This window comes from Perissodus microlepis, chromosome 15 (assembly GCF_051167445.1).
Source record: "Perissodus microlepis isolate ML-2025 ecotype Zambia chromosome 15, ASM5116744v1, whole genome shotgun sequence".
In the NCBI taxonomy this organism is placed as follows: Eukaryota; Metazoa; Chordata; class Actinopteri; order Cichliformes; family Cichlidae; genus Perissodus; species Perissodus microlepis.
This window is the reverse complement of record NC_140475.1, coordinates 1,682,604-1,697,559: the sequence shown is the minus strand read 5'-3', so window position 1 is coordinate 1,697,559 and position 14,956 is coordinate 1,682,604. Positions and strand designations below refer to the sequence as shown.

Here is a 14,956-nt window from a genome sequence, read left to right as displayed (position 1 = left end):
GAGAAATACCCTACCACTCACTTTCACACTTGTTCAGTGTGTGTGTGTGTGTGTGTGTGTAGCAGCACTGCTGCCACAAAAACTAATGCTGATAGCTCTGCGATGCCTGAACACCAAATGCAACATCGCTTGTAAATGACAACAAGGATTTCACAACTAAAGCTCAACTTTGAGGAATAAATTGAGTTTTTATGAGATGTGAACATAAAATCTAAGATAAGGGGGGGACATGAGGGTGGAGGGGGGGCGGCTGAGTCCTGAATGCGTCAGCAGCACGAAGCCTGTTAAAAGTTCAGTGTGACTGGAGCAGAAAATCAAGGAGTGCAGCTCCGAGTTGTGTTATGTACGCCTGCTGGCAGCCCTTCTGGCTGGCATTCGCCGGCGCTTTTTTGGCCACTTTCAGAGGTTTCCAAAGCAAACAGGAACAGCTCTGCTTCCGCGCCATAAAACCTGTCCTCAATTATAGGCAGCGCTGTACTCAAAGGGTAAGAAAATGTTCAAAGTACTTCAGTAACTTCCAAATACGCTGAAAATCTATAAGTTACATTTAAATGTGGAGTATCTGTTTTGGCCCATAACGAGGTATCATGATGCTGGTTTAGGCAATACTCCGAATGCTGTATATATTATTATTATCATCATCATTATTATTATTATTATACATTATCTGTAATTTAAAAAAAATTTCATCAGGTATGGTAGCACCAAATATACTAGATTGTTGTTAAGACAGGGGATAAGATCTGTGGTGTTTATGTCTGTGGCATAATACCATAATAGCTATACTGCCTGTTCAGAAGCCAATGTAGCAGTAAGCACCACAAAAGTACCGAATGCATTGGCACACATGTTGTCCCATCACTTGCTGAAATAATAGCTTCAAGTGTCTGAAGACTTCCTGCCAACTCTCTGTACTCATACTGCAGTTTAGAACCATCGTTAAGTGTTTTGCAAAGGAAGCAAAGGAACAAGAAAAAAACAGATGTAACGCCCATACCTCAGCTACAACACGTCCAATTTTTCCGATCAAAACTTATTTTGTGGTGAACAACTTCACTCTCAAAATATCCGAGTCGCTCCAACAACTATGAGACTAGTTTGTACTCAGAAAGACGGAGCATTAGCTTATCTTGCTTAAGGTTGCCATGACTGCAGTTAGATGTTGTGCTTTTTTTACAGCAGTCAGCTGCAACATGCGTGCCTTGTCATTCACTCTGTTACTCTGTTCATTTAAAGATTGCTGGGTTTCTATCGGCAGCACGACGCACAAAACACAGAATAAATGGAGGTCTCACCTCAGAGGTCTGTAGCCCCACAGGATCTGCTGCCAGTGTATCATTGCCACCACACGATACCCCCAAAGGGCCCGTCCTGATGTGTCCGAGCTGCTTTGGTCTATACCCTCGAAGGTTCCAGCTTTAGACAAAGCAGCATTTGCTGAGTCCTTGGGAGGTTTTCATATTCTGGCTGAACTCTAGTTATGCATTACACAATGTACGCAAAAAGTCATTGTGAGGATGTATAATGGTAATTACATTTTTCAGTTCAAACCACCAAAACTGACTCATCAGAATTAGATTTATGCAGTAATAACAGTCAGCTGGTGAATGGATTTAGGTCCAAGAAGAAGGCACGAGGAAGCCCACAGACCCTCAGGGTTACGCTAAGCATGGCACATGTATCCTCAGACACATTAAGACATCAGGGGCGGTAACGAGCCAACAACCAAAAATCGCAGGACTTACAAAAACAAGTCTTTCTTTTTCTTGCTAACTACAGCGTGTGACCAATCAGCTTTAATCCAGAATCCATGGTCACATTTTCCACAACTAATATTCAAAATGCCTTTTACAGCGTGGCGGTTCCTGGGTCTCAGCCACAGAGAGAGAAGGAAGAAGGGCCAGATTGAACTGACTCTTCTGGGTGTTTACGGGGTTTCTTTGTCCCTAAGTGGTTTGAATTGTTTTTCAGAACATTGTTACTGCAGCAATCAAAGCTGTGATTTTCCTTTTAAACTGCTCCGTAAAGAACAATCAAAGGTGCAGCTAAATGTTGAGTCGCTCACTTTGTGAAAAAAACAAACCGTGTTGGTCACCTCTAATCGTCAGATACATTTGATGCAACATGGCGAATGTTAGCGCGCCCCCCCCCCACCAAAGAAAGAAAAGAAAATCAGCTGCTGTTCCCTGATTGGTTCAGTTCTGGTCGAATCTTTCAGAGGTTACGGCTGCAGCGCGTCTCTCTCTGAACGACAGGTCCCACATTAATGGGGCGCCAGCGGTCACAAGTGGGAGATTATGAGTGTTTGATGAAAACAGCTATTGGTGGGATTTATCATGGCTGATGTTGACTCAGTTCGACCTCCAGACGTGTGCGTGAGGTCACTGTTGCAGCTTTGTGTTTTTGGGGCTTTTTTTCAGGTACATCGGTCTTTATGGTATGTTAATGTCTAAGCCGTCGACTATAATCTAATGACTGCGCGCAGGTATTATCTTCCAAAAATATACATTCACAACATTCTTTCTGAACTACCGAGTTATGTTTGTTTTAATGGAGGCAGAAAGAATTCGAGCCCGTTGATGGGGCGGAGGCTGAAATGCAGATGTATACACAGAGACGTTTTTTATAGACACTTAACTCTAATTAACCTTCGTTCTCCTATTTGCCTATAATCACATTATCCTCTGGTATTTGACTCTATTTTCCTTTCGTTCAGGAGAGGCCATGTCCTCCTGCTACATGCCCAGAACAGTGAGACGGAGCGAGAACAAGCTTCTCCTTGTGTCCGATCTCCCAGTCGGCCATAGAAGCAGCCTACGGTCTTCCTTCTCCCTCCCTCTCTTTCTCGCTCTCGTCTTCGTCCTTTCCTGCTCCTCCATCACTGCATATCTGAGCTCTGCCCTCAGGCTGCGTCCAGCACCAGACAATGTCTGATTCGTGCTTTGAGTCGGCCGCTGCCGTCAGCTGACTCTTCAGTGCTACAGGTTTGGGCTTGTATAGGATTCAGTCTTCTGTCAGGATGTTAATAAACGAGAGTCTAAATAAAGTAATTCAAGACTTCTTTAAAAAAAAAGATCAAACTGTTTTTCTTCACTGTCATTTCTGACAGTCTCAGACACAGTGAGACATTCCTAATGTCAAAGTCATGTGAAATTATTATTTTTTGCAACTAATTGTATCAAAATGTTTAAAAAAATAAAATAAAAAAGGCTGAATCTATGCGTCTTTTATCCCCCATGTTGTAGAAAACACACTGCAGCTGTCGAATGTGTTCATTTCTATACTGATGTGTAAAACCCTTCTGCCTGTGCCCCAAAGCAATGATACTGTGGAGGTGAAAGCGCTCACTTTAACCTGAGCTCCAGAAAGGTGCCTGCTGAGCTGTCAACTGACACATTACACAATGCATACTTTAAAGAACTGATGCAGAAATGATGATGCAGAAAATTTGCAGATTTGGAAAGACGTCAGTTCCTTTAGACCATAGGTGTCAAACTCTGGCCCGTGGGCCAAATGTGGCCCGCAGCCTAATTACATTTGGCCCGCGAAGCCATACCAAATTACTATTAGAGCTGGCCTACTGGTATTATACAGCTAATATGTATTGTTTAGTATTAAGCTTTGCTTGTTCCATATTCAGTTTTTCAGCAAAACTTGTTTGAGTCCATAAGAAGAGATTCATTCTTAAATCTGGAGGAAGATTTATTTTTCAATAAATATTAATGTTAGCCCGCGACCTTGTTCCAGTTTTGAATTTTGGCCCACTGTGTATTTGAGTTTGACACCCCTGCTTTAGACGGACACTTTACACTTATGCTTCATTGCATTTAACAAACACATCACGTACAAGTTATTTTACAGTGTAAAAATGATATGGAAAAATTATGGAGCCTCAAAAATGATGTTTTGTAAAAAAAAAAAAAAAATAAAATAAGGAAAAAAAGTTGAACTAACACCACCTTTACCACTAAAATATGAAACTCGTGGTTACATGTGAAGCCATCTGTAGTAGTAACTCAATAATAATCTGTATAAACTACAGAAGGACAGACAGTATAAAATACTCAATAACACTCAACTGTCTTCTTGAAGTATTACCTCTTATCGCATCACTTTGATTCTATTTACTTGATTTTTGTTTTCTGAGGGATTTTTTTCTCCATGTACTGTTAAAACGTAATAAATCATAATGAAATAAGATTTCTTTGAAATGTATTTTCAGATGTGCCGTCTTTGTTTGGCTCAAAGATTGTTAGTAAACCAGAAACAAAACGTTAGCTAAAGGTAACAACAACAAGTAATATATAAAAACTGCTGAAATAATTAGCAAAGAATTTTAATTGTTTATGTAAAAGTAGTTAAAAATTTAAATAGAACTGTAAAAATAAACAGAGCACTAAAGCTCATATTTAGTTTAAATAATTAGCTAAAAATAGGCTAAATACAATGATTGAAATGGTAAGCTAAGAAAGCATTCACGTTTCAAACACTTGGTGTAATACATGACTTCTATTAGCCGAGTAAACGTTTTAAATGGTTAACCCAAAATAACAGATCAGAGCCCGTAAAGACTTTGGCTCCAAGTTCAAACAGTTAAGAGAGAATTTGCATTTTAAACAAACACTTTCTAAAATTGTTACTTAAACCCAACAGATAAAAAGTTAAAACAGCAAAAAGTAGAGCGATGAATAAAAGCTCCAAATCAGACGCAGCCTCTCAGAACGGTGCAGCAAACTTGACCCAGTGACTGTTTTTAAAGCATTACTTTGCAGTGAGTTAAAATACATATATGTGGAGTGTTTCCTGCGAGCTGTTTGATGACTCCGTATGAACAATATGATTCTGAAAATAAAATCTACAGGGACAAAAACAGCAGACATATCCAGGCTACTGCTACACAATATGGAACAACTGTGAACATGTTAGGAAAATGAAATATTAGAAGTCATATGTTGATGCTGGAGAAGTGTGTGTCACTATTCTCTGTATGCTGTAGCCTTATGTTTCCTCATTAATCACGTTCATTGGCAGTTGTGGTCTGGGACTTGGCGTTCTGGAGGTTTGTTAAGTAAAAGCCGGTGAATAAAACAGCTTTGTAAATGGAGTGTAATCAGGGCAGCTTTCCCCAGTAAAGAAGAGGAGAAAAGCTTTTGATGATAGAGATGTCATTATTTCCAAAGAAGCGTGGAGTGTTTACCTGTGAGAGGCAGAGGAGGACTTCACACCCATTTAAATAATGAGACCATTGCGAAAGATGTTAGAGATAATTGTTTCTATTTCACCTCAGACATTTTAAAAGTTATTGCTGGTATGCTCACAATTATTTTCAATCGCTTCCTTTTGCTGGAAAAGGAAGAGCTGGTGAGGTTACACAACGTAAACCGGCCCTTACCCTGTTCTGAATGCTTTCTTCTTTTTCAACCAGCCCTGCAGAGGCTGTGGGTGCACTCTTTTCATCACGCTCTTTAAAGACAGTAATAACAATAACGTGTACTCAACCTTTTATTTAGCGTCTCCTGTAGGCCACCCATTAAATTCATCAGCCCTGTTTAAAACTTTGCTTCAGAAGGCATTCGTCATCCCAAAGGTTGACAAGACAAGTGCAGCAGGTCAGGAAGAAGCACAGTGAACAACGGCCAGTGAGAAACAGGCAGCCGTGAATAATGCATGCGTGGAAAAAAAACAACAACTTCTGAAAGTTCATTTTGGCTTTCAGCTGAAGATGCTCTCACATGAAAGGAAAAAAGCGCCTTTTTGCCAACTTCTATGCAGTCATACTCCGAGCTCAGCTTGAGATAGACACTGATTAGTTTAATTATGTGTGCCGTGATTAGGCATCTTAATGGTACTCATCACAATATGAGACATGACTTACAATGATTTAGAGCTGTGACATTTGTGATAAAGCTTTGGGAAGAAATCTGCTATTTTTCTTCTTTTCTTTTTTGTTTACAGACACTAAAACACATCCAAACACAGCGGGCAATTTAAAACACACACACACACACACACACTTACCGTCTCTAAGCACTCGGTGGTCGTAGCGGGGTCAAAGGAGAACAGAGGCGAGGAGCCCTCACGGCGTTACGCTCTCATGTCAGCCCGGCTCACAGACACCGACGGGCTCGTTAACTTGAGAGCTCGCTGAAGTGTGTCAAGAGGAAACTGCAGGCACAAGTCAGTCAGGCCGGCGAGGAGCAGGCAAACGAGGCAGACACAAAGCGGAGAGAATTCAAAGACGCCAGCAGTTTCTTCTTCCTCTTCCTCGCTTTCTCTGCTGTAACTTAACCCCCCCGAGGAGCTCCGGCGAGCAGACACACACAACCAGTTCCAGACCTGTCCTGCTCCGGCGGCGTGCCTCTCCCCTTTTCTCCCTCTCACATTTCTCAGGGTTTTTTGGTATCATTTAACTCTTGATTTTCGATGAGCTCACCGCGGGCTCAGGTTTCAGCGTCTTTTGCTGGAATGCGAGGGCAGTCTGGAAGAGGCGAGAGGTGGCGGGGAGGTCAAAGGCTACCGGGCTGTAGTGCGGAGGAATGGGGATGACAGGGGAGTCCGTCATCCCGGGGAGTTCCAGCGGATGGATATCTCGAGAGGGGGGCCCCGGAGAGCCGAGAACAAAACAGGAGTCTCAGGGGTCACGGGTTACGGATGTTGCCGGCAACATTTGACATCTCTGGAGGCTACAGACTTCAGGAACACCGAGTACATTTACACGCTCACATACGCACATATTCATGTCTAAGTGCCAGATTTATTGCTCACTTAGGGGGTCGGGTGTTTTCCTCCGGGACAAACGCTTTTTTTCTTCTGCTGTTTTCATATTTTGAGCAGCGTTGGGTCAGAGGCAGGAGTGTGACCACAATCAGGAGAATAATACGGTCATTTGCATAGTGCAACGTTAGCAAGGATTATGAGGAGCAGGAATTTGTTTAATGGCACCTAATGCCCCCTAGATCAGGCAGCTACACCGAAGATTAAGAAGAACAGGTAAAATATCACCGTGGCTTAGCGAATAAGCCCAAAATGCATATCAGTGTTTGTAAAGACTCCACCATAATTCACAATGATGTTGTGCGGTTAAATAGAAAGTAGTTCTGTCCCTGCTCTGGATTTTCTCAACCAGATGTGAACTAAACCCCGTTAATGCTGTTTTTCACACATGGTTTTACAACAGTCAGGTGTGGGATTGTTACAGACTCAATAATTCACTTTGTTTCTGAAAATATGCAACCACTGGGTCTTGATGACTACTTGAGAGCATGGTAAGAAATCAGGTCAAACCCTATTTTCAAACTCCATAATGCAACTAATTTACAAACCACTGGAGGCTGAAATTCCCCCTTGACACATTCAGAGTGCACTCGGTCGTGTGTTTGAGAAATCTTACCCACATGTGTCCAGAGTATCGATCCACCTGCAGCTTTGATAGAAGTGTGGTAGCTGCAGGTATGAATCTCGCCAAATTAAGGTGATCCACAAGGCAGCTGACGTGGACCACTGCCCTTCTCATTCCTACAGGAAGCACACGCATAATCCTGATTTCTTAGCTGTGCTGCTGCCATGCAGTCGTATACGTCTCTGTGAAAGCCTCTGAGCTGACATCCTGTGAGGTCCCTGATATTGTGCCCGGATACATTAATAAATTAATGGGGAATAAATTATTAAAGCTGTAATCAAAGTGAGAAATATTTAGCAAGTGGATGAAATCTGTCTTGTAATTACAGAGCCTGAGTTGATTTTCACCTCTCGCATAATGATCATAAAAACTCTATTTTTAACCTTTTTTTAATTCTTTCTTTATTTGATTCCTTATTTAACAAACAAAGGGGGAAATCTGCATGAACTGTGTCTGTAATAACACATTTATATCCAAAGGCAACTTTAGCAAACTGTATGGTAGAACAACAGCTGTCTTTTTATAATGAACAAGTCCATAGATGTTTTCAATAGTTTGGGTGAAACATATGTATATTTTTATTATTATTGTTATGTAAGTAAATTAATGCAGCATAGCAATGTTATCCGTGTGTTTTTTGTCCTGCCTTCCCTGAGCTTGGTTCTGTTGGAGGTTACTTCCTGTCAAAAGGGAGTTTTTCCTTCCCACTGTCGCCAAGTGTTTGCTGATAAACCCCAACAATCAGACGACCCCCTGTTATCATATTGTAAAGCACTTTGAGGTAACTGTTGTTGTGATTTGCTGCTATATAAGTAGAACTGAATTGAAATGTTCTGTTTAAACTCTCTCATATTGTAAGTAAATGCCAATAATATGCCAATGAATAGATTTTTCTGTTGTCAGGATTTCATATTCTTAGGCTGCCATAAAAAACAAAAAGGCCACTTTTAGCTTGTGGCCAACTTGAGGGTGAAAGCTTTGGCCATATTGTTGCAGTTTCATATGCAAATGAAGAGCTGCTGACAATCACCGGCACCTGTTTGGTGGCACGTTACACTTTGTGCTAATTATATGCAGTTTGCTGCACCTGGGTGATGCTGCAGAGGTGTGAGCAGGGGTTGCACTGAGAGCTAAATGGACAACACACCAGGAAAAAAAGAGATAGAGAGAGCAAAGTAATTCTCTCAGAGATGATCAAACTATAAAACAAAAATAATCATAATAACGGTGAATCACAGATGCAGCCTGGCGTGTTTTTCCTGCTGTTTACTCTTTCCCCCTCTTCTGCCGGCCCAGCTAACTTTGAACTGCAGCCCTGGAAGCCGCTCCAGTCGCCGGGAATGTGTGGTCTTTATTAAGGAGAGGAAGTGTGCAAATGAGCACCGCGGGCCCAAAATCTCAGGAGTCTTGATCCTTTTCCCCCTTGTGGCACTTTTCACAAGCGGGGTCCAGCTAATCGCTTATACTGATAGCAAGTTTGTGTATGAGGCCCCGCGTCTCAGAGAAACAGGCTGACGGGACACACACACACCCCTCCCGGTCTGTGTAACATGCTGAGGACTGAGCTCATATACTGTTTGTGCAGATGAGTGTCGGAGCGGGCACACCCTCTGCGGGCCTGTTCCCATGGGAACAGCAGTGATAGCGAACAGCTTGTTTTTGTGGTTTTTGGCAGTGTTGCCACTGCTGGAATACTGACAGGCGCTGGGGAGGTCTGATATGCAAAATCTCTGCCAGGTAGGCTTTATGTGAAAAGAATGTTTTCTCTTTGACTTTCTCCTCTGTGTTTCTAAATCCACGCTGAGCTATTCAGTCACACGGCTTCGGTGGAATTCCACTTTTTTCCTTGTTTTTTTTTCTTCCACCTATCGTTGATCAAACGGCGCTTGTGTTTCAGAGCTCGCTCCACGCCACAAGCTGACAGACTGAACTTGTTCTTGAGGGTTCACAATCCCCCCCCCCCCCAAGGTGGATGCGAGATCGGTTTTAGTCAAATGACTTCAGGTTAGTGTTACACGTCTCTGCACGCTTGGCCGACAGACACTTGGCTTCGCTTCTGACCTTTCTGTGTCTCGGAGGGAATTCCACACAAGCTGAACAGGAAAATGTGTTTTGGATTTTTTTTTTTAAATCACATAAAATTTCAAACGATAACATCGCCGCATGGGTTAGCTGACTTCATTAGCATATTGGTAATCTGAAGCCTTTTCAGGAAGAAGCAGAAGAAAAAGGGTGAAGAAGTGGACAGGTTTAAAACTCATTTGCATCTCAGCACTGAATTTGGCAAGCGTGGCTGTGCCCACGTACTGACTTAAGAAGTCAAACTGTAACTGTGATGGGAAAAAACGCTTCTGTAGGTTTATGAACAGCAATAAAAAGAAATCAGTGTTGGCTACACAGAAAAATCACTCGCCATCTGTGTCCAGGAACAAAGAACAAACATCCCCCGCTGACCTTCATACATCAAACACAACTGCAAACCTATATTCAGGCTTTTTTTGCTTTTGTTTTGATGTGTTTTCTTTAATAGAAGACCCACACTGAGCTTGAAATGAAATTAAAGCGCCGTATGTTTATTGTGCAAATGACTACCTCGCTTTACGCTATTTGGATTCCTAAATGAAAACATTCTCCCAGAAACTCTTCGCCAGGGTTCTCGCTGAGAGAGCGAGCGGCACAGAGGCCAGCAGACCTTCCTCTCCTCTCCTTCCTCCCTCTTGCCTGGGACGGCTGGGTAATTACATCATTTGGAGATGGAATGAAAGCACTTTACAAGCGAAGGTAAGTGAAATGCTTTATTGCTTGTGGAATTGCCAATTAAAAAGCAACACCTGGAACACTCAGCTAAAACAGCCTTCTCCCCCCGTGCAAGGCCCAAACCGGTCGGGCCCCCAGAGAATGTTTTTCTTTCCGTCTCTCACGCTGTCGTTATTGGTGAAAAGGTGCCGACAATGCACCTTCACATTGGCTTATATAGACCATAAGTCACCAAAGCCTGACGTGCTTTTAAATGTATTAATAAAGCCCATTTCCTGGGTAGAGCGTATGGCAGGGCTACAGTGTAAATCTGCGTGGGGCACGCTACTGAGAAAGAAAACAGTGGTGATTCTCTCCAGCACCCAGTCTACAGTAGGTACCCCCCATCCAACACACACACAGTCTGCACCAGGCCAGTCCCAGATGTGTTTCATGCTCTGATCTGTTTCCCCCACGAGAGCGAAACTGAACAAACAGAGAGGTGGAGAAAAGAAAAATGTCTTTCATATTCCACCGCCGCTCCTCCAGACCAGAACAGACCACACTCGGTGCTTTACAAGAGACTCTTGTCTTATAAACCTTGTCACCTCTTTAGATGAACAGAATTATTTCAAGGCTCTTTCATCGTTACACAAGCCATGCTTTTATCTGCAGTCCACAACCACACCGTGCTCGGGGCTTTGGGCGTTTGCTGTGGTTTGCTTTGAGCTACATGCTACAAGCTGTCTAACATACTCTTACTGTGAACATTGGAGCATGCTAACTTTGGCTGCTCGGCACCATTTTTAGAGTTGTTAGTTTTATTTACTCCCTGAACAAAGTAATACACTACTCTTTACTTTTGTGTTACATGCCACCATGGCCTGTGTGATTGCCGGGTAAAAATAGAGCAATAAACTCGTTGTGTCTGTTGTGTCTTTTCTAAAAAGCACACTTACAAGAGCTTTTATTTATAGCCTGCTAAAGTAGATCGTATGGACAAAACCTCAGGACCACACTTCTTAAACTTTGAATGCAGGTGTTTGCAGTCTCATGCTTTTTGGCGTGAGTTTCCATGGCAGCAGCTCCCATAGGTGTAACGTGTAGACGGCCCAGTACCTTTGTACACACAGTGTATTACCACAAAACTGAAAGACCATAAAGCACAAAAGCTGCGGTGACGGCAGTGTGACTGTAACCATGAGTTTAGTTCAGGTTTTATATATATATATTACATATATTTTTAAATAAATAACAACAACAGCACAGCCTCTTTATTTTGTAAAGACCCTACAACTATAGAGCAAAAATCCAACCAATCAGATGACCCTTATGAGTAAGCACTTGGTGATAGTGGGAAGGAAAAACTCCCTTTTAACAGGAAGAAATCTGAACCAGCCTCAGCCAGCTGGGCTGTGAGGGGTTACCTTTTGACGCTTTGGCTGATTGGTGGGTTGAGCGCACACTCTGTGTGTTGACATAATCAATACAGGAAGAGTCTGGACGTATCCTCAGGCAACCATGAACGGCTTTCTGAACGTGTGGATCAGCTCTGGCTGGTGCTAAAGGAAGATTTACCCTCTGTGGAGCATGAGTAAGTACAGTGTTGTTGACATTTTAACATCATTAAAAGTGTTTTTTGTAAACATGCTTCCCCCTCAGCTTTGTCTTGGTCCTTTGCCTGGACAGTAGCTGACACATTTACCACATCCCTGCTTCTGGAGCTCCCTCTCTGACCACGCGAAGTGTCACACCCGCAGAAAAGATTAACATCAGCCCATAGCGCCACGGCGACAATGATGCTGACAGTCGGTACCATGGCGATGGCAGTTATAGGCACACATTTGCTGTCAGAAAGGAGGCCCTATTTACTTTGCAAATGTCTTTACCAGAGGCGCTGGTTTATTACTTTTGAGCCTGACTGACATAGTCTTATGGAAAAATAAATTGGCAGAAGCACACTTGAATCATGGCACAGCGCTTATGGTGCCGGTTTGGTCCCCGAGGAGAGACATGAAAGGAGATGGATACTCGACGATAAGATGTATTGTCATGAATGAGAGCAAAACCCTGAATAGGGCTCATAGCCCCTTTGTAGCTGCAGTCAAAGTGCCTCTTGCAAATTCAGAGCCAGAGCCGATGATAATGTGCTTCTCGTGTCCAAATAATGGCTGCCGTGCTTTGCTTTCCTTATAAGAATCTGACTACACGTTTCACCAAGTCCAATGTTATCGCTTGTTAAACCTGCATACATTTCATATGATTTTATATAAAAGCAAAGTGTCATGTTTCCTCCTCGTGCATTCTCTTTCTTTAAACGCTGCTGGGGGAATGAGGCTCTTTCATGGATGGTTTACGTCAAAGTATTTGTACAGTGACTGGTTGAAGGCAATTCCTGTGCAGTGGGAAGCGCGCTCTCAGCTGAAATGCAACAATTGTAAGAGGAGCTTATCTTTTGATGAGCCATGTGAGAACTCTATTGCCCAAAACCATCTGGATGACACATAAATGAAGCTGAAAGCCAGAATCCGAGTAACCTGAAATCTAGCATTAACATGCCCGTTGTATCGCATTTTAATCACACATAAGCAGGTGGATGCATGGATGTGCTTTTCAGTGTTTTGTCGAACGAGTAAAACAACACAATTAAATAAACATTGAGCAAAGCAACTACGATTTGTAAAGTCATCGAGAGGGACACGCACATGCTTGGAAATGCAGAGCAGCATGTGCTTATGTTAGGCGAAGATTAGCAGGATGTTTGCGTTCCAAATGATGGAAGTCCAAACGTATGTTGCTGCATCCATCCATTAGAACTGAATATGCTTCTGACAGCAATTCCTAATCTTTCTCAAGTCTCCAAGTGTGGTGAATAAAAGAGAAACTGCAGTGACCCAGGCCCATAATGTCTTGATACATTAGCCCTGCACTCTGAGCGTGCCTGGCACCATAAAGCCCCACCTGTAGCGCTGCAGTCTGTGCCAGCAGGTCTGACTCAGGAGTAATATCCATTTTGACTTGCTGAAATATTCATTGGCACACCTTGGGTGTACCGGAGGAGGTGTATAGTGTGTCAAATAAGGATATGGCAGCAGTGTTCATCTAACCCTGTGGAAATGCAGGCTAATCACGGTGAATCATCATAAAATTGGACTTTGAATGTGATAGCAGGATGGAGGGAAATCTGTTTGACGCATATTGTGAAAAATACCTTTCACATTTATGTTTTTAGTCACCGCTTTCAGGAGCAATTTAAAGGGTTCATACAGGATACATTATGGCAGGAACTGAAACAGGTATGTATTTTCTAGAAGCCAACATCCACTATTTACTCTGACTTAGTGGCTTTTTTCCTCCATGTAAAAGCACCTCTGACAAAAACTACTCACAGTAGTAGACAGCAATCAGCCACAACATTAAGACCACCTGTCAAATATTACATCGATGCCAGGAAAGATTCAAACCGATTTAAATTATATAGCACCAACTCACAGCAGCAGTCAGCCCCTACAATAATACAGAGAAAAGGGCACGAAGCACTTGGTGACAGTGGGAAGGAAAAACTCCCTTTTAACAGGAAGAAACTTCCTGCCATCTGCAGTGGCTGGTTGGAGGTGAGGCATAGCGACCGAGGGGTCTTATCCTATTGTGGCTGTATTAGATCTGCATCAGTGTTTAGGTATCTGTGTAGCTTTCACATGCCAGGAGCCAAAGTGCTTTTCAAGGTAACAAAATAATTAATAGCAGTGGTTTTAATCTTTTGGCTGCCTGATGTAGAACAGAGCAGGAGTGGATTTTACCCTTACTCACTAAAGTAGCTAATATTAGCTTTCAAGTACCAACCACGAGTTAATCACCTGAGAATCCTTTGAAGGAAAATCTCTGATTTGCATTGTTTGCCATCCTTCTTCTCTATATTCACCAAATTAATTGCTGCCCAAGGGCAGAGAACTAAAAGAAGAAGAAAGTCTGAAGAGGTCAAGGTGTCGTACACCCGGGTTACACAGGACCAAAGGTCCTCCAGTCATATTGCAAAGGGTAAGTTTCCATCCAACTCTGTACTGCAAACTGAAATGTAATCTACAGAGAATCTACCTTTTCATTCACTGCTATGCAAATAGACTGGACTGATAAACACAAACAACAGTGCTAAAGCTTCAGTTTGGTGCCATTAAACCACAGCAGAAGAAGAAGATGTAATTAGATGACACAATAAAAAAAGAAAAAGCTAGACCTCAAAGGATGGAGAAAAAAATATGACGAAAATATTTCGATTTGTTTCATGCATTCATCTGAGGAAAGTTGTGCTCCTCTCATCGCTCCACACAGATCTCCACATCTCGGTGTGTGCCAAAATTCTTCATCCCAGCAGTGAGGCAGAAGCTTTTGTGGATGTTTAAGCAGCATTCATGTCTCGACTGCACTTTAGGAGATCACGGTTACATTTCCCATACAGAGATATCTTTATCAACAATTAAATAATAATCTGTTAACTACTATTACAGAGGATTCATTTAAAAACGTATATATAGTATATACCACATGTGTCTTCTTGGTGTATTTCTGCAGTCATTCCTAAAAATGCAGAAATAAAGTAAGTGACCTATAAAAATGTAATATTTCGACTGTAGCAATTTGCATTGCAAAAATAAAAAAGAATAAGAAAGAAAGGCCACCATAAAGTCAGTTATGTATCGTAACAACTCTTATAAAAATAGTCTGGCTCTGCCTCTGCACACACGTCAGTGTTTCCACCTCTGCCGGCAGAAGTTAAAGGTCAAAAACACCTTCGAGTGTCACACGAGATTATTGTTTAAATAA

The 14,956-nt window shown here is 42.3% G+C and overlaps 1 protein-coding gene across 1 annotated transcript in view; it reads right to left on the bottom strand.

Annotated features, from left to right (window-relative positions):
- The window catches only part of flrt2 (fibronectin leucine rich transmembrane protein 2), a 48,869-nt gene extending 42,506 nt beyond the window's left edge, over positions 1-6,363 (bottom strand). The window contains exon 1 of the mRNA XM_084952401.1: positions 6,019-6,363. The gene's annotated coding sequence lies outside the window, so the exon portion shown is untranslated. The remainder of the gene's footprint in view (positions 1-6,018) is intronic.
- Between the last annotated feature and the right edge of the window lie 8,593 nt (positions 6,364-14,956).